Below are 21,060 nucleotides of genomic sequence, written 5' to 3' on the forward strand. Positions count from 1 at the left end.
GTGTATGGCTCGCTGTCTATCTGTTTGCTACTGTGTAACAGGTAGGTGATCATTCAGTTTCAATACATGTATTGATTTTCTTTGTTGTCTTACAGGTTTAGAGGATGCCATTACCCCTTCCCTCCCTGATGGTGCATCTGTCCATCAAGGGTCCATCCATCTGCAACTGTGTACAGCTCGCTGTCTATCTGTTTGCTACTGACTAACAGGTAGGTGATCATTCAGTTTCAATACATGTATTGATTTTCTTTGTTGTCTTACAGGTTTAGAGGATGCCATTACCCCTTCCCTCCCTCATGGTGCATCTGTCCATCAAGGTTCCATCCATCTGCTACTGTGTATGGCTCGCTGTCTATCTGTTTGCTGCTGTCTAACAGGTAGGTGATCATTCAGTTTCTATATATGTATTGATTTTCTTTGTTGTCTTACAGGCTTTCAGGACTCCAGGACCCCCCCCTCCTTCCTAATGGTGTATCCATCAAACAAGGGTCTGTCCATTGCAACTATTTGTGTAACTCGATATCTATCCGATTGCAAGTGTGTAAGAGTTAGTTTATCATTCAGTTTCTAAACATGTATTGACTTTTTTTTTGTCTTATAGGTTTAGGACCTTCTGAGCCCCTCCCTCGCCGACCGTACATCCAGCCTCCATCAATCTGTCCATCTGCAGCTCTTTCTGGCTCACTGTGTATTGTTCTGCAACTGTGTAAAAGGTAAGTGATCTTTTAGTTTCAAAACCTGTATTGACTGTCTTTGTTGTCTTTCATGTTCCAAGGTTGCCATTACCCCTTCCCTCCCTGATGGTGCATCTGTCCGTCAAGGGTCCATCCATCTGTCACTGTGTACGGCTCGTTGTCTATCTGTTTGCTGCTGTCTAACAGGTAGGTGATCATTCAGTTTCTATACATGTATTGATTTTCTTTGTTGTCTTACAGGTTTAGAGGATGCCATTACCCCTTCCCTCCCTGATGGTGCATCTGTCCATCAAGGGTCCATCCATCTGCAACTGTGTACAGCTCGCTGTCTATCTGTTTGCTACTGACTAACAGGTAGGTGATCATTCAGTTTCAATACATGTATTGATTTTCTTTGTTGTCTTACAGGTTTAGAGGATGCCATTACCCCTTCCCTCCCTGATGGTGCATCTGTCCATCAAGGTTCCATCCATCTGCCACTGTGTACGGCTCGCTGTCTGTCTGTGTCTGCACCTGTCTAACAGGTAGGTGATCATTCAGTTTCTATACATGTATTTATTTTTTTTTGTTGTCTTACAGGTTTAGAGGATGCCATTACCCATTCCCTCCCTGATGGTGCATCTGTCCATCAAGGGTCCATCCATCTGTCACTGTGTACGGCTCGCTTTCTTTCTGTTTTCTACTGTCTAACAGGTAGGTGATCATTCAGTTTCTATACATGTATTGATTTTCTTTGTTGTCTTACAGGCTTTCAGGACTCCAGGACCCCCCCCCTCCTTCTTAATGGTGGATCCATCAAAGAAGTGTCTGTCCATTACAACTATTTGTGTGACTCGATATTTATCCTACTGCAAGTGTGTAAGAGTTAGTTCATCATTCAATTTCTATATATGCATTGACTTTTTTTTGTCTTACAGGTTTAGGACCTTCTTAGCCCCTCCCTCGCTGACCGTAAATCCAGCCTCCATCAATCTGTCCGTCTGCAGCTGTGTCTGGCTCACTGTGTATTGCTCTGCAACTGTGTAAAAGGTAAGTGATCTTTCAGATTCAAAACCTGTATTGACTGTCTTTGTTGTCTTTCAGGTTCCGAGGATGCCATTATCCCTTCCCTCCCTGATGGTGTATCTGTCCATCAAGGTTTAATCCATCTACCACTTTGTACGGCTCACTGTCAATCTGTTTGCTACTGTCTAACAGGTAGGTGATCATTCAGTTTCTATACATGTATTGATTTTCTTTGTTGTCTTTCAGGTTCCGAGGATGCCATTACCCTTTCCCTCCCTGATTGTGCATCTGTCCATCAAGGGTCCATCCATCTGTCACTGTGTACGGCTCGTTGTCTATCTGTTTGCTGCTGTCTAACAGGTAGGTGATCATTCAGTTTCTATACATGTATTGATTTTCTTTGTTCTCTTACAGGTTTAGAGGATGCCATTACCCCTTCCCTCCCTCATGGTGCATCTGTCCATCAAGGTTCCATCCATCTGCCACTGTGTATGGCTCGCTGTCTATCTGTTTGCTACTGTCTAACAGGTAGGTGATCATTTAGTTTCTATACATGTATTGATTTTCTTTGTTGTCTTACAGGCTTTCAGGACTCCAGGACCCCCCCATTCCCCATGCCTCACTGTCTATTGTTCTGCAACTGTGTAAAAGATAAGTGATCTTTCAGTTTCAAAACCTGTATTAATTTTCTTTGTTATCTTTTAGGTTCTGAGGATGTCAATACCCCTTCCCTCCCTGATGGTGCATCTGTCCACCAAGGGTCCATCCATCTGCAACTGTTTACGGCTCGCTGTCTATCTGTTTGCTACTGACTAACAGGTAGGTGATCATTCAGTTTCTATACAGGTGTTTATTTTCTTTGTTCTCTTCCAGGTTTAGAGGATGCCATTACCCCTTCCCTCCCTGATGGTGCATCTGTCCATCAAGGTTCCATCCATCTGCCACTGTGTACGGCTCGCTGTCTGTCTGTCTGCACTTGTCTAACAGGTAGGTGATCATTCAGTTTCTATACATGTATTTATTTTTTTTTGTTGTCTTAAAGGATTAGAGGATGCCATTACCCATTCAATTTCTGATGGTGCATCTGTCCATCAAGGGTCCATCCATCTGTCACTGTGTACGGCTCGCTGTCTATCTGTTTTCTACTGTCTAACAGGTAGGTGATCATTCAGTTTCTATACATGTATTGATTTTCTTTGTTGTCTTACAGGCTTTCAGGACTCCAGGACCCCCCCCTCCTTCCTAATGGTGGATCCATCAAAGAAGTGTCTGTCCATTGCAACTATTTGTGTGACTCGATATTTATCCTACTGCAAGTGTGTAAGAGTTAGTTCATCATTCAATTTCTATATATGCATTGACTTTTTTTTGTCTTAAAGGTTTAGGACCTTCTTAGCCCCTCCCTCGCTGACCGTAAATCCAGCCTCCATCAATCTGTCCGTCTGCAGCTGTGTCTGGCTCACTGTGTATTGTTCTGCAACTGTGTAAAAGGTAAGTGATCTTTCAGATTCAAAACCTGTATTGACTGTCTTTGTTGTTTTTCAGGTTCCGAGGATGCCATTACCCCTTCCCTCCCTGATGGTGTATCTGTCCATCAAGGTTTAATCCATCTACCACTTTGTACGGCTCGCTGTCAATCTATTTGCTACTGTCTAACAGGTAGGTGATCATTCACTTTCTATACATGTATTGATTTTTTTTGTTGTCTTACAGGTTTAGAGGATGCCATTACCCCTTCCCTCCCTGATGGTGCATCTGTCCATCGAGGTTTAATCCATCTACCACTTTGTACGGCTCGCTGTCAATCTGCTTGCTACTGTCTAACAGGTAGGTGATCATTCAGTTTCTATACATGTATTGATTTTCTTTGTTGTCTTACAGGTTTAGAGGATGCCATTACCCCTTCCCTCCCTGATGGTACATCTGTCCATCAAGGTTTAATCCATCTACCACTTTGTATGGCTCGCTGTCAATCTGTTTGCTACTGTGTAACAGGTAGGTGATCATTCAGTTTCTTTGCATGTATTGATTTTCTTTGTTCTCTTCCAGGTTTAGAGGATGCCATTTCCCCTTCCCTCCCTGATGGTGCATCTGTCCATCAAGGTTCCATCCATCTGCCACTGTGTATGGCTCGCTGTCTATCTGTTTGCTACTGTGTAACAGGTAGGTGATCATTCAGTTTCAATACATGTATTGATTTTCTTTGTTGTCTTACAGGTTTAGAGGATGCCATTACCCCTTCCCTCCCTGATGGTGCATCTGTCCATCAAGGGTCCATCCATCTGCAACTGTGTACGGCTCGCTGTCTATCTGTTTGCTACTGACTAACAGGTAGGTGATCATTCAGTTTCTATACATGTATTGATTTTCTTTGTTGTCTTACAGGTTTAGAGGATGCCATTACCCCTTCCCTCCCTGGTGGAGCATCTGTCCATCAAGGTTCCATCCATCTGCCACTGTGTACGGCTCGCTGTCTGTCTGTCTTCACCTGTCTAACAGGTAGGTGATCATTCAGTTTCTATACATGTATTTATTTTTTTTTTTTTGTCTTACAGGTTTAGAGGATGTCATTACCCATTCCCTCCCTGATGGTGCATCTGTCCATCAAGGGTCCATCCATCTGTCACTGTGTACGGCTCGCTGTCTTTCTGTTTTCTACTGTCTAACAGGTAGGTGATCATTCAGTTTCTATACATGTATTGATTTTCTTTGTTTTCTTACAGGCTTTCAGGACTCCAGGACCCCCCCTCCTTCCTAATGGTGGATCCATCAAAGAAGTGTCTGTCCATTGCAACTATTTGTGTGACTCGATATTTATCCTACTGCAAGTGTGTAAGAGTTAGTTCATCATTCAATTTCTATATATGCATTGACTTTTTTTTGTCTTACAGGTTTAGGACCTTCTTAGCCCCTCCCTCCCTGACCGTAGATTCAGCCACCATCAATCTGTCCGTCTGCAGCTGTGTCTGGCTCACTGTGTATTGTTCTGCAACTGTGTAAAAGGTAAGTGATCTTTCAGATTCAAAACCTGTATTGACTGTCCTTGTCTTCTTACAGGTTTTGAGGATGCCATTACCCCTTCCCTTCCTGATGGTGCATCTCTCCATCAAGGTCCCATCCATCTGCCACTGTGTATGGCTCGCTGTCTATCTGTTTGCTACTGTCTAACAGGTAGGTGATCATTCAGTTTCTATACATGTATTGACGTTTTTTTTTTTTTGTCTTACAAGTTTAGGACCTTCAGAGCCTCTCCCTCCCTGACCGTAGATTCAGCCACCATCAATCTGTCCATCTGCAGCTGTGTCTGGCTCACTGTCTATTGTTCTGCAACTGTGTAAAAGGTAAGTGATCTTTCAGATTCAAAACCTGTATTGACTGTCTTTGTTTTTTCTTTCAGGTTCCGAGGATGCCATTACCCATTCCCTCCCTCCCTGATGGTGCATCTGTCCATCAAGGGTCCATCCATCTGTCACTGTGTACGGCTCGCTGTCTTTCTGTTTTCTACTGTCTAACAGGTAGGTGATCGTTCGGTTTCTATACATGTATTAATTTTCTTTGTTGTCTTACAGGTTTAGAGGATGCCATTACCCCTTCCCTCCCTGATGGTGCATCTGTCCATCAAGGGTCCATCCATGTGTCACTGTGTACGGCTCGTTTTTTATCTGTTTGCTACTGTCTAACAGGTAGGTGATCGTTCAGTTTCTATACATGTATTTACTTTCTTTGTTGTCTTACAGGCTTTCAGGACTCCAGGATGCCCCCCTCCTTCCTAATGGTGGATCTATCAAACAAGGGTCTGACCATTGCAACTATTTGTGTTGCTCCATATTTATCTGACTGCAAGTGTGTAAGAGTTAGTTCATCATTCAATTTCTATACATGTATTGACTTTTTTTTTTTCTTACAGCTTTAGGATCTTCAGAGCCCCTCCCTCGCTGACCGTAGATCCAGCCTCCATCAATCTGTCCGTCTGCAGCAGTATCTGGATTACTGTCTATTGTTCTGCAACTGTGTAAAAGGTAAGTGATATTTCAGTTTCAAAACCTGTATTGATTGTCTTTATCTTTTAGGTTCTGAGGATGCCAATAACCCTTCCCTTTCTGATTGTGCATCTGTCCATCAAGGTTCCATCCATCTGCCACTGTGTATGGCTCGCTATCTATCTGTTTGCTACTGTGTAACGGGTAGGTGATCATTCAGTTTCTATACATGTATTGATTGTCTTTTTTGTCTTACAGGTTTAGAGGATGCCATTACCCCTTCCCTCCCTGATGGTGCATCTGTCTTTCAAGGGTCCATCCATCTGTCACTGTGTACGGCTCGGTGTCTATCTGTTTGCTACTGTCTAACAGGTAGGTGATCATTCAGTTTCTATACATGTATTGATTTTCTTTGTTGTCTTACAGGCTTTCAGGACTCCAGGACCCCCCCCCCCCTCCTTCCTAATGGTGGATCCATCAAACAAGTGTATGTCCGTTGCAACTATTTGTGTGACTCGATATTTATCTAACTGCAAGTGTGTAAGAGTTAGTTCATCATTCAATTTCTATATATGTATTGACTTTTTTTTGTCTTACAGGTTTAGGACCTTCTGAGCCCCTCCCTGGCTGACCATAAATCCAGCCTCTATCAATCTGTCCGTCTGCAGCTGTGTCTGGCTCACACTGTATTGTTCTGCAACTGTGTAAAAGGTAAGTGATCTTTAAGTTTCAAAACCTATATTGACTGTCTTTGTTGTCTTTCAGGTTCCGAGGATGCCATTACACCTTCCCTCCCTGATGGTGCATCTGTCCATCAAGGTTTAATCCATCTACCACTGTGTACGGCTCGCTGTCAATCTTTTTGCTACTGTCTAACAGGTAGGTGATCATTCAGTTTCTATACATGTATTGATTTTCTTTGTTGTCTTACAGGTTTAGAGGATGCCATTACCCCTTCCCTCCCTGATGGTGCATATGTCCATCAAGGGTCCATCCATCTGTCACTGTGTATGGCTCGTTGTCTATCTGTTTGCTACTGTCTAACAGGTAGGTGATCTTTCAGTTTCTATACATGTATTGACTTTCTTTGTTGTCTTACAGGCTTTCAGGACTCCAGGACCGCCCCATTCCCTCCCTGATGGTTCATCTGTCCATCAAGGGTCCATCCTTCTGTCACTGTGTACGGCTCGCTGTCTATCTTTTTTCTTTCTAACAGGTAGGTGATCATTCAGTTTCTATACATGTATTGATTTTCTTTGTTGTTTTACAGACTTTCAGGACTCCAGGACCACCCCCCCTCCTTCCTAATGATGGATCCATCAAACAAGTGTCTGTCCATTGCAACTATTTGTGTGACTCTATACTTCTGACTGCAAGTGTGTAAAAGTTAGTTCATCATTCAGTTTCTATACATGTATTGACGTTTTCTTTTTGTATTACAGGTTCAGGACCTTCTGAGCCCCTCCCTCCCTCACCGTAGATTCAGCCAACATCAATCTGTCCATCTGCAGCTGTGTCTGGCTCACTGTCTATTGTTCTGCAACTGTGTAAAAGGTAAGTAATATTTCAGTTTCAAAACCTGTATCGATTGTTTTTGTTATCTATTAGTTTCTGAGGATGCCAATACCCCTTCCCTTCCTGATGGTGCATCTGTCCATCAAGGTTCCATCCATCTGCCACTGTGTATGGCTCGCTCTCTGTCTGTCTGCACCTGTCTAACAGGTAGGTGATCATTCAGTTTCTATACATGTATTGATTTTCTTTCTTGTCTTATAGGTTTAGAGGATGCCATTACCCCTTCCCTCCCTGATGGTGCATCTGTCCATCAAGGTTTCATCCATCTGCCACTGTGTACGGCTCGCTGTCTATCTGTTTGCTACTGTCTAACAGGTAGGTGATCATTCAGTTTCTATACATGTATTGACGTTTTTTTTTTTTTGTCTTACAAGTTTAGGACCTTCAGAGCCTCTCCCTCCCTGACCGTAGATTCAGCCACCATCAATCTGTCCATCTGCAGCTGTGTCTGGCTCACTGTCTATTGTTCTGCAACTGTGTAAAAGGTAAGTGATCTTTCAGATTCAAAACCTGTATTGACTGTCTTTGTTGTCTTTCAGGTTCCGAGGATGCCATTACCCATTCTCTCCCTCCCTGATGGTGCATCTGTCCATCAAGGGTCCATCCATCTGTCACTGTGTACGGCTCGCTGTCTTTCTGTTTTCTACTGTCTAACAGGTAGGTGATCGTTCGGTTTCTATACATGTATTAATTTTCTTTGTTGTCTTACAGGTTTAGAGGATGCCATTACCCCTTCCCTCCCTGATGGTGCATCTGTCCATCAAGGGTCCATCCATGTGTCACTTTGTACGGCTCGTTTTTTATCTGTTTGCTACTGTCTAACAGGTAGGTGATCGTTCAGTTTCTATACATGTATTTACTTTCTTTGTTGTCTTACAGGCTTTCAGGACTCCAGGATGCCCCCCTCCTTCCTAATGGTGGATCTATCAAACAAGGGTCTGACCATTGCAACTATTTGTGTTGCTCCATATTTATCTGACTGCAAGTGTGTAAGAGTTAGTTCATCATTCAATTTCTATACATGTATTGACTTTTTTTTTTTCTTACAGCTTTAGGATCTTCAGAGCCCCTCCCTCGCTGACCGTAGATCCAGCCTCCATCAATCTGTCCGTCTGCAGCAGTATCTGGATTACTGTCTATTGTTCTGCAACTGTGTAAAAGGTAAGTGATATTTCGGTTTCAAAACCTGTATTGATTGTCTTTATCTTTTAGGTTCTGAGGATGCCAATAACCCTTCCCTTTCTGATTGTGCATCTGTCCATCAAGGTTCCATCCATCTGCCACTGTGTATGGCTCGCTATCTATCTGTTTGCTACTGTGTAACGGGTAGGTGATCATTCAGTTTCTATACATGTATTGATTGTCTTTTTTGTCTTACAGGTTTAGAGGATGCCATTACCCCTTCCCTCCCTGATGGTGCATCTGTCTTTCAAGGGTCCATCCATCTGTCACTGTGTACGGCTCGGTGTCTGTCTGTTTGCTACTGTCTAACAGGTAGGTGATCATTCAGTTTCTATACATGTATTGATTTTCTTTGTTGTCTTACAGGCTTTCAGGACTCCAGGACCCCCCCCCCCCCTCCTTCCTAATGGTGGATCCATCAAACAAGTGTATGTCCGTTGCAACTATTTGTGTGACTCGATATTTATCTAACTGCAAGTGTGTAAGAGTTAGTTCATCATTCAATTTCTATATATGTATTGACTTTTTTTTGTCTTACAGGTTTAGGACCTTCTGAGCCCCTCCCTGGCTGACCATAAATCCAGCCTCTATCAATCTGTCCGTCTGCAGCTGTGTCTGGCTCACACTGTATTGTTCTGCAACTGTGTAAAAGGTAAGTGATCTTTAAGTTTCAAAACCTATATTGACTGTCTTTGTTGTCTTTCAGGTTCCGAGGATGCCATTACACCTTCCCTCCCTGATGGTGCATCTGTCCATCAAGGTTTAATCCATCTACCACTGTGTACGGCTCGCTGTCAATCTTTTTGCTACTGTCTAACAGGTAGGTGATCATTCAGTTTCTATACATGTATTGATTTTCTTTGTTGTCTTACAGGTTTAGAGGATGCCATTACCCCTTCCCTCCCTGATGGTGCATATGTCCATCAAGGGTCCATCCATCTGTCACTGTGTATGGCTCGTTGTCTATCTGTTTGCTACTGTCTAACAGGTAGGTGATCTTTCAGTTTCTATACATGTATTGACTTTCTTTGTTGTCTTACAGGCTTTCAGGACTCCAGGACCGCCCCATTCCCTCCCTGATGGTTCATCTGTCCATCAAGGGTCCATCCATCTGTCACTGTGTACGGCTCGCTGTCTATCTTTTTTCTTTCTAACAGGTAGGTGATCATTCAGTTTCTATACATGTATTGATTTTCTTTGTTGTTTTACAGACTTTCAGGACTCCAGGACCACCCCCCCCTCCTTCCTAATGATGGATCCATCAAACAAGTGTCTGTCCATTGCAACTATTTGTGTGACTCTATACTTCTGACTGCAAGTGTGTAAAAGTTAGTTAATCATTCAGTTTCTATACATGTATTGACGTTTTCTTTTTGTATTACAGGTTCAGGACCTTCTGAGCCCCTCCCTCCCTCACCGTAGATTCAGCCAACATCAATCTGTCCATCTGCAGCTGTGTCTGGCTCACTGTCTATTGTTCTGCAACTGTGTAAAAGGTAAGTAATATTTCAGTTTCAAAACCTGTATCGATTGTTTTTGTTATCTATTAGTTTCTGAGGATGCCAATACCCCTTCCCTTCCTGATGGTGCATCTGTCCATCAAGGTTCCATCCATCTGCCACTGTGTATGGCTCGCTCTCTGTCTGTCTGCACCTGTCTAACAGGTAGGTGATCATTCAGTTTCTATACATGTATTGATTTTCTTTCTTGTCTTATAGGTTTAGAGGATGCCATTACCCCTTCCCTCCCTGATGGTGCATCTGTCCATCAAGGTTTCATCCATCTGCCACTGTGTACGGCTCGCTGTCTATCTGTTTGCTACTGTCTAACAGGTAGGTGATAATTCAGTTTCTATACATGTATTGATTTTCTTTGTTGTCTTTCAGGTTCCGAGGATGCCATTACCCTTTCCCTCCCTGATGGTGCATCTTTCCATCAAGGTTTAATCCATCTGCCACTGTGTATGGCTCGCTGTCTATCTGTTTGCTACTGTGTAACAGGTAGGTGATCATTCAGTTTCAATACATGTATTGATTTTCTTTGTTGTCTTACAGGTTTAGAGGATGCCATTACCCCTTCCCTCCCTCATGGTGCATCTGTCCATCAAGGTTCCATCCATCTGCCACTGTGTATGGCTCGCTGTCTATCTGTTTGCTACTGTCTAACAGGTAGGTGATCATTCAGTTTCTATACATGTATTGATTTTCTTTGTTGTCTTTCAGGTTCCGAGGATGCCATTACCCTTTCCCTCCCTGATGGTGCATCTTTCCATCAAGGTTTAATCCATCTGCCACTGTGTATGGCTCGCTGTCTATCTGTTTGCTACTGTGTAACAGGTAGGTGATCATTCAGTTTCAATACATGTATTGATTTTCTTTGTTGTCTTACAGGTTTAGAGGATGCCATTACCCCTTCCCTCCCTGATGGTGCATCTGTCCATCAAGGGTCCATCCATCTGCAACTGTGTACAGCTCGCTGTCTATCTGTTTGCTACTGACTAACAGGTAGGTGATCATTCAGTTTCAATACATGTATTGATTTTCTTTGTTGTCTTACAGGTTTAGAGGATGCCATTACCCCTTCCTTCCCTCATGGTGCACCTGTCCATCAAGGTTCCATCCATCTGCCACTGTGTACGGCTCGCTGTCTGTCTGTCTTCACCTGTCTAACAGGTAGGTGATCTTTCAGTTTCTATACATGTATTTATTTTTTTTTTGTTGTCTTACAGGTTTATAGGATGCCATTACCCATTCCCTCCCTGATGGTGCATCTGTCCGTCAAGGGTCCATCCATCTACCACTGTGTATGGCTCGCTGTCTATCTGTTTGCTGCTGTCTAACAGGTAGGTGATCATTCAGTTTCTATACATGTATTGATTTTCTTTGTTGTCTTACAGGCTTTCAGGACTCCAGGACCCCCCTTCCTTCCTAATGGTGTATCCATCAAACAAGGGTCTGTCCATTGCAACTATTTGTGTAACTCGATATCTATCCGATTGCAAGTGTGTAAGAGTTAGTTCATCATTCAGTTTCTAAACATGTATTGACTTTTTTTTTGTCTTATAGGTTTAGGACCTTCTGAGCCCCTCCCTCGCCGACCGTAGATCCAGCCTCCATCAATCTGTCCATCTGCAGCTCTTTCTGGCTCACTGTGTATTGTTCTGCAACTGTGTAAAAGGTAAGTGATCTTTCAGTTTCAAAACCTGTATTGACTGTCTTTGTTCTCTTTCATGTTCCAAGGTTGCCATTACCCCTTCCCTCCCTGATGGTGCATCTGTCCGTCAAGGGTCCATCCATATGTCACTGTGTACGGCTCGTTGTCTATCTGTTTGCTGCTGTCTAACAGGTAGGTGATCATTCAGTTTCTATACATGTATTGACTTGCTTTGTTGTCTTACAGGCTTTCAGTACTCCAGGACCCCCCCCCCCCCCTTCCCTCCCTGATGGTGCATCTGTCCGTCAAGGATCCATCCATCTGTCACTGTGTACGGTTCGTTGTCTATCTGTTTTCTACTGTCTAACAGGTAGGTGATCATTCAGTTTCTATACATGTATTTATTTTTTTTTGTTGTCTTACAGGTTTAGAGGATGCCATTACCCATTCAATCCCTGATGGTGCATCTGTCCATCAAGGGTCCATCCATCTGTCACTGTGTACGGCTCGCTGTCTATCTGTTTTCTACTGTCTAACAGGTAGGTGATCATTCAGTTTCTATACATGTATTGATTTTCTTTGTTGTCTTACAGGTTCCGAGGATGCCATTACCCCTTCCCTCCCTGATGGTTCATCTGTCCATGAAGGTTTAATCCATCTACCACTTTTCACGGCTCGCTGTCAATCTGTTTGCTACTGTCTAACAGGTAGGTGATCATTCAGTTTCTATACATTTATTGATTTTCTTTGTTGTCTTACAGGTTTAGAGGATGCCATTACCCCGTCCCTCCCTGATGGTGCATCTGTCCATCAAGGGTCCATCCATCTGTCACTGTGTACGGCTCGTTGTCTATCTGATTGCTACTGTCTCACAGGTAGGTGATCATTCAGTTTCTATACATGTATTGATTTTCTTTGTTGTCTTTCAGGTTCCGAGGATGCCTTTACCCCTTCCCTCCCTGATGGTACATCTGTCCATCGAGGTTTAATCCATCTACCACTTTGTACGGCTCGCTGTCAATCTGTTTAATACTGTCTAACAGGTAGGTGATCATTCAGTTTCAATACATGTATTGATTTTCTTTGTTGTCTTACAGGTTTAGAGGATGCCATTACCCCTTCCCTCCCTGATGGTGCATCTGTCCATCAAGGGTCCATCCATCTGCAACTGTGTACAGCTCGCTGTCTATCTGTTTGCTACTGACTAACAGGTAGGTGATCATTCAGTTTCAATACATGTATTGATTTTCTTTGTTGTCTTACAGGTTTAGAGGATGCCATTACCCCTTCCCTCCCTCATGGTGCACCTGTCCATCAAGGTTCCATCCATCTGCCACTGTGTACGGCTCGCTGTCTGTCTGTCTTCACCTGTCTAACAGGTAGGTGATCTTTCAGTTTCTATACATGTATTTATTTTTTTTTTGTTGTCTTACAGGTTTATAGGATGCCATTACCCATTCCCTCCCTGATGGTGCATCTGTCCGTCAAGGGTCCATCCATCTACCACTGTGTATGGCTCGCTGTCTATCTGTTTGCTGCTGTCTAACAGGTAGGTGATCATTCAGTTTCTATACATGTATTGATTTTCTTTGTTGTCTTACAGGCTTTCAGGACTCCAGGACCCCCCCTCCTTCCTAATGGTGTATCCATCAAACAAGGGTCTGTCCATTGCAACTATTTGTGTAACTCGATATCTATCCGATTGCAAGTGTGTAAGAGTTAGTTCATCATTCAGTTTCTAAACATGTATTGACTTTTTTTTTGTCTTATAGGTTTAGGACCTTCTGAGCCCCTCCCTCGCCGACCGTAGATCCAGCCTCCATCAATCTGTCCATCTGCAGCTCTTTCTGGCTCACTGTGTATTGTTCTGCAACTGTGTAAAAGGTAAGTGATCTTTCAGTTTCAAAACCTGTATTGACTGTCTTTGTTCTCTTTCATGTTCCAAGGTTGCCATTACCCCTTCCCTCCCTGATGGTGCATCTGTCCGTCAAGGGTCCATCCATATGTCACTGTGTACGGCTCGTTGTCTATCTGTTTGCTGCTGTCTAACAGGTAGGTGATCATTCAGTTTCTATACATGTATTGACTTGCTTTGTTGTCTTACAGGCTTTCAGTACTCCAGGACCCCCCCCCCCTTCCCTCCCTGATGGTGCATCTGTCAATCAAGGGTCCATTCATCTGTCACTGTGTACGGCTCGCTGTCTATCTGTTTTCTACTGTCTAATTGGTAGGTGATCATTCAGTTTCTATACATGTATTGATTTTCTTTTTTGTCTTATAGGTTTAGAGGATGCCATTACCCCTTCCCTCCCTGATGGTGCATCTGTCCGTCAAGGATCCATCCATCTGTCACTGTGTACGGTTCGTTGTCTATCTGTTTTCTACTGTCTAACAGGTAGGTGATCATTCAGTTTCTATACATGTATTTATTTTTTTTTGTTGTCTTACAGGTTTTGAGGATGCCATTACCCATTCAATCCCTGATGGTGCATCTGTCCATCAAGGGTCCATCCATCTGTCACTGTGTACGGCTCGCTGTCTATCTGTTTTCTACTGTCTAACAGGTAGGTGATCATTCAGTTTCTATACATGTATTGATTTTCTTTGTTGTCTTACAGGTTCCGAGGATGCCATTACCCCTTCCCTCCCTGATGGTTCATCTGTCCATGAAGGTTTAATCCATCTACCACTTTTCACGGCTCGCTGTCAATCTGTTTGCTACTGTCTAACAGGTAGGTGATCATTCAGTTTCTATACATTTATTGATTTTCTTTGTTGTCTTACAGGTTTAGAGGATGCCATTACCCCGTCCCTCCCTGATGGTGCATCTGTCCATCAAGGGTCCATCCATCTGTCACTGTGTACGGCTCGTTGTCTATCTGATTGCTACTGTCTCACAGGTAGGTGATCATTCAGTTTCTATACATGTATTGATTTTCTTTGTTGTCTTTCAGGTTCCGAGGATGCCTTTACCCCTTCCCTCCCTGATGGTGCATCTTTCCATCAAGGTTTAATCCATCTGCCACTGTGTATGGCTCGCTGTCTATCTGTTTGCTACTGTGTAACAGGTAGGTGATCATTCAGTTTCAATACATGTATTGATTTTCTTTGTTGTCTTACAGGTTTAGAGGATGCCATTACCCCTTCCCTCCCTGATGGTGCATCTGTCCATCAAGGGTCCATCCATCTGCAACTGTGTACAGCTCGCTGTCTATCTGTTTGCTACTGACTAACAGGTAGGTGATCATTCAGTTTCAATACATGTATTGATTTTCTTTGTTGTCTTACAGGTTTAGAGGATGCCATTACCCCTTCCCTCCCTCATGGTGCACCTGTCCATCAAGGTTCCATCCATCTGCCACTATGTACGGCTCGCTGTCTGTCTGTCTTCACCTGTCTAACAGGTAGGTGATCTTTCAGTTTCTATACATGTATTTATTTTTTTTTTGTTGTCTTACAGGTTTATAGGATGCCATTACCCATTCCCTCCCTGATGGTGCATCTGTCCGTCAAGGGTCCATCCATCTACCACTGTGTATGGCTCGCTGTCTATCTGTTTGCTGCTGTCTAACAGGTAGGTGATCATTCAGTTTCTATACATGTATTGATTTTCTTTGTTGTCTTACAGGCTTTCAGGACTCCAGGACCCCCCCTCCTTCCTAATGGTGTATCCATCAAACAAGGGTCTGTCCATTGCAACTATTTGTGTAACTCGATATCTATCCGATTGCAAGTGTGTAAGAGTTAGTTCATCATTCAGTTTCTAAACATGTATTGACTTTTTTTTTGTCTTATAGGTTTAGGACCTTCTGAGCCCCTCCCTCGCCGACCGTAGATCCAGCCTCCATCAATCTGTCCATCTGCAGCTCTTTCTGGCTCACTGTGTATTGTTCTGCAACTGTGTAAAAGGTAAGTGATCTTTCAGTTTCAAAACCTGTATTGACTGTCTTTGTTCTCTTTCATGTTCCAAGGTTGCCATTACCCCTTCCCTCCCTGATGGTGCATCTGTCCGTCAAGGGTCCATCCATATGTCACTGTGTACGGCGCGTTGTCTATCTGTTTGCTGCTGTCTAACAGGTAGGTGATCATTCAGTTTCTATACATGTATTGACTTGCTTTGTTGTCTTACAGGCTTTCAGTACTCCAGGACCCCCCCCTCCTTCCTAATGGTGGATCCATCAAACAAGTGTCTGTCCATTGCAACTATTTGTGTGACTCGATATTTATCTGACTGCAAGTGTGTAAGAGTTAGTTCATCATTCAGTTTCTATACATGTATTGACTTTTTTTTGTCTTACAGCTTTAGGACCTTCTGAGCCCCTCCATCGCTGACCGTAGATCCAGCCTCCATCAATCTGTCCATCTGCAGCTGTGTCTGCCTCACTGTCTATTATTCTGCAACTGTGTAAAAGGTAAGTGATCTTTCAGTTTCAAAACCTGTATTGACTGTTTTTGTTGTCTTTCAGGTTCCGAGGATGCCATTACCCCTTCCCTCCCTGATGGTGCATCTGTCCATCAAGGTTTCATCCATATGCCACTGTGTACGGCTCGCTGTCTATCTGTTTGCTACTGTCTAACAGCTATGTAATCATTCAGTTTCTATACATGTATTGATTTTCTTTGTTGTCTTACAGGTTTATAGGATGCCATTACCCATTCCCTCCCTGATGGTGTATCTGTCCATCAAGGGTCCATCCTTCTGTCACTGTGTTTGGCTCGCTGTCTATCTGTTTTCTACTGTCTAACAGGTAGGTGATCATTCAGTTTCTATACATGTATTGATTTTCTTTGTTGTCTTACAGGTTTAGTGGATGCCATTACCCATTCCCTCCCTGATGGTGCATCTGTCCATCAAGGGTCCATCCATCTGTCACTGTGTATGGCTCGCAGTCAATCTGTCTGCAACTCTCTAACAGGTAGGTGATTATTCATTTTCTATATCTGTATTGATTTTCTTTGTTGTCTTGCAGGTTTAGAGGATGCCATTACCCCTTCCCTCCCTGATGGTGCATCTGTCCATCAAGGGTCCATCCATCTGCCACTGTGTACGGCTCGCTGTCTATCTGTATGCACCTGTCTAACAGGTAGGTGATCATTCAGTTTCTATACATGTATTGAGTTTCTTTGTTGTCTTTCAGGCTTTCAGGACTCCAGGACCCCCCCTCCTTCCTAATGGTGGATCTATCAAACAAGAGTCTGTCCTTTGCAACTATTTGTGTGACTCGATATCTATCTGACTGCCAGTGTGTAATAGTTAGTTCATTGTTCAGTTTCTATATATGTATTGACGTTTTTTTTTTTGTCTTACAGGTTTAGGACTTTCAGAGCCCTCCCTCCCTGACCGTAGATCCAGCCACCATCAATTTGTCCGTCTGCAGCTGTGTCTGGCTCACTGTCTATTGTTCTGCAACTGTGTAAAAGGTAAGTGATCTTTCAGTTTCAAAACCTGTATTGATTGTCTTTATCTTTTAGGTTCTGAGGATGCCAATACCCCTTCCCTTCCTGATGGTGCATCTGTCCATCAAGGTTCCATCCATCTGCCACTGTGTATGGCTCGCTGTCTATCTGTTTGCTACTGTGTAACAGGTAGGTGATCATTCAGTTTCTATACATGTATTGATTTTCTTTTTTGTCTTACAGGTTTAGAGGATGCCATTACCCCTTCCCTCCCTGATGATGCATCTGTCAATCAAGGGTCTATCTGTCTGCACCTGTGTAACAGGTAGGTGATCATTCAGTTTCTATACACGTATTGATTTTCTTTGTTGTCTTACAGGCTTTCAGGACTCCAGGGCCCCCCCCCCTTCCTAATGGTGGATCCATCAAACAAGTGTCTGTCTATTGCAACTATTTGTGTGATTCTATATTTATTTGACTGCAAGTGTATAAGAATTAGTTCGTCATTCAGTTTTTATACATGTATTGATTTTCTTTGTTGTCTTACAGGTTTAGAGGATGCCATTACCCCTTCCCTCCCTGATGGTGCATCTGTCCATTAAGGTTTCATCCATATGACACTGTGTACGGCTCGCTGTCTATCTGTCTGTACCTGTCTAACAGGTAGGTGATCATTCGATTTCTATACATGTATTGATTTTCTTAGTTGTCTTACAGGTTTAGAGGATGCCATTACCCCTTCCCTCCCTGATGGTGCATCTGTCCATCAAGGGTTCATCCATGTGTCACTGTGTACGGCTCGTTTTTTATCTGTTTGCTACTGACTAACAGGTAGGTGATCATTCAGTTTCTATACATGTATTGATTTTCTTTGTTTTCTTACAGGTTTAGAGGATGCCATTACCCATTCCCTCCCTGATGGTTCATCTTTCCATCAAGGGTCCATCCATCTGTCACTGTGTACGGCTCGCTGTCTATCTGTTTTCTACTGTCTAACAGGTAGGTGATCATTCAGTTTCTATACATGTATTGATTTTCTTTGTTGTCTTACGGGCTTTCAGGACTCCAGGACCCCCCCCCTCCTTCCTAATTGTGGATCCATCAAACAAGTGTCTGTCCATTGCAACTATTTGTGTGATTCGATATTTATCTGACTGCAAGTGTGTAAGAGTTAGTTCATCATTCAGTTTCTATATGTGTATTTACTTTTTTTTGTCTCACACGTTTAGGACCTTCTGAGCCTCTCCCTCGCTGACCGTAGATCAAGCTTCCATCAATCTGTCCATCTGCAGCTGTGTCTTGTTCACTGTCTATTGTTCTGCAACTGTGTAAAAGGTAAGTGATCTTTCAGTTTCAAAACCTGTATTGATTTTCTTTGTTGTCTTTTAGGTTCTGAGGATGCCAATACCCCTTCCCTCCCTGATGGTGCATCTGTCCATCAAGGTTTCATCCATCTGCAACTGTGTACGGCTCGCTGTCTATCTGTTTGCTACTGTCTAACAGGTAGGTGATCATTCAGTTTCTATACAGGTATTGATTTTCTTTGTTCTCTTCCAGGTTAAGAGGATGCCATTACCCCTTCCCTCCCTGATGGTGCATCTGTCCATCAAGGTTCCATCCATCTGCCACTGTGTACGGCTCGCTGTCTATCTGTTTGCTACTGTGTAACAGGTAGGTGATCATTCAGTTTCTATACATGTATTGATTTTCTTTGTTGTCTTACAGGTTTAGAGGATGCCATTACCCCTTCCCTCCTTCCTAATGGTGGATCCATCAAACAAGTGTCTATCCATTTCAACTATTTGTGTGACTCGATCTTTTTGACTGCAAGTGTGTAAGAGTTAGTTCATCATTCAGTTTCTATACATGTATTGACGTTTTTTTGTTTTTTTTTTGTCTTACAGGTTTAGGACTTTCAGAGCCCCTCCCTCCCTGACCGGAAATTCAGCCACCATCAATCTGTCCATCTGCAGCTGTGTCTGCCTCACTGTTTATTATTCTGCAACTGTGTAAAAGGTAAGTGATCTTTCAGTTTCAAAACCTGTATTGACTGTTTTTGTTGTCTTTCAGGTTCCGAGGATGCCATTACCCCTTCTCTCCCTGATGGTGCATCTGTCCATCAAGGGTCCATCCATCATTCACTGTGTACGGCTCGCTGTCTAACTGTTTGCTACTGACTAACAGGTAGGTGATCATTCAGTTTCTATACATGTATTGACTTTTTTTGTTGTCTTACAGGCTTTCAGGACTCAAGAACCCCCCCCCCCTTTCCTCCCTGATGGTGCATCTGTCCATCAAGGTTCCATCCATCTGTCACTGTGTACGACACGTTGTCTATCTGTTTGCCACTGTCTAACAGGTAGGTGATCATTCAGTTTCTTTACATGTATTGATTTTCTTTGCTGTCTTACAGGCTTCCAGGACTCCAGGATCCCCCCCCCCTCCTTCCTAATGGTGGATCCATCAAACAAGTGTCTTTCCATTGCAACTATTTGTGTGACTCGATATTTATCTGACTGCAAGTGTGCAAGAGTTAGTTCATCATTCAGTTTCTATACATGCATTGACTTTTTTGTGTCTTACAGCTTTAGGACCTTCTGAGCCCCTCCCTCGCTGACCGTAGATCCAGCCTCCATCAATCTGTCCGTCTGCAGCTGTATCTGGCTCACTGTGTATTGTTCTGCAACTGTGTAAAAGATAAGTGATCTTTCAGTTTCAAAACCTGTATTGACTGTCTTTGTTGTCTTTCAGGTTCCGAGGATGCCATTACCTCTTTCCTCCCTGATGTGCATCTGTCCATCGAGGTTTCATCCATATGCCACTGTGTACGGCTCGCTGTCTATCTGTTTGCTACTGTCTAACAGGTAGGTGATCATTCAGTTTCTATACATGTATTGACTTTCTATGTTGTCTTACAGACTTTCAGGACTCAAGGAACCCCCCCCCCCCCTCCTTCCTAATGGTGGATAAATCAAACAAGTGTCTGTCTATTGCAACTATTTGTGTGACTCGATCTTTCTGACTGCAAGTGTGTAAGAGTTAGTTCATCATTCAGTTTCTATACATGTATTGATGTTTTTGTTTTTTTTTGTCTTACAGGTTTAGGACCTTCTGAGCCCCTCCCTCGCTGACCGTAGATCCAGCCTCCATCAATCCTTCCGTCTGCAGCTGTATCTGCCTCACTGTGTATTGTTCTGCAACTGTGTAAAAGGTAAGTGATATTTCAGTTTCAAAACCTGTATTGATTGTCTTTGTTATCTTTTAGGTTCTGAGGATGCCAATACTCCTTCCCTTCCTGATGGTGCGCCTGTCCATCAAGGTTCTATCCATCTGCCACTGTGTATGGCTCACTGTCTATCTGTTTGCTACTGTCTAACGGTAGGTGATCATTCAGTTTCTATACATGTATTGATTTTCTTTGTTGTCTTACAGGTTTAGAGAATGCCATTACCCCTTCCCTCCCTGATGGTGCATCTGTCCATCAAGGGTCCATCCATCTGTCACTGTGTACGGCTCGTTGTCTATCTGTTTGCTACTGTCTAAAAGGTAGGTGATCATTCAGTTTCTATACATGTATTGACTTTCTTTGTCATCTTACAGGCTTTCAGGACTCCAGGACCCCCCCCCCTTCTTCCTAATGGTGGATCCATCAAACAAGTGTCTGTCCATTGTAACTATTTGTGTGACTCGATATCTATCTGACTGCAAGTGTGTAAGAGTTAGTTCATCATTCAGTTTCTATACATGTATTGACTTGTTTTTGTCTTATAGGTTTAGGACCTTCTGAGCTCCTCCCTCGCTGACCGTGGATCCAGCCACCATCAATCTGTCCGTCTGCAGCTGTGTCTGGCTCACTGTGTATTGTTCTGCAACTGTGTAAAAGGTAAGTGATCTTTCAGTTTCAAAACCTGTATTGGTTGTCTTTATCTTTTAGGTTCTGAGGATGCCAATAACCCTTCCCTTTCTGATTATGCATCTGTCCATCAAGGTTCCATCCATCTGCCACTGTGTATGGCTCGCTGTCTAACTGTTTGCTACTGTCTAACAGGTAGGTGATCATTCAGTTTCTATAC

Source organism: Salminus brasiliensis, chromosome 21, assembly GCF_030463535.1.
Source record: "Salminus brasiliensis chromosome 21, fSalBra1.hap2, whole genome shotgun sequence".
NCBI classification, from domain to species: Eukaryota; Metazoa; Chordata; class Actinopteri; order Characiformes; family Bryconidae; genus Salminus; species Salminus brasiliensis.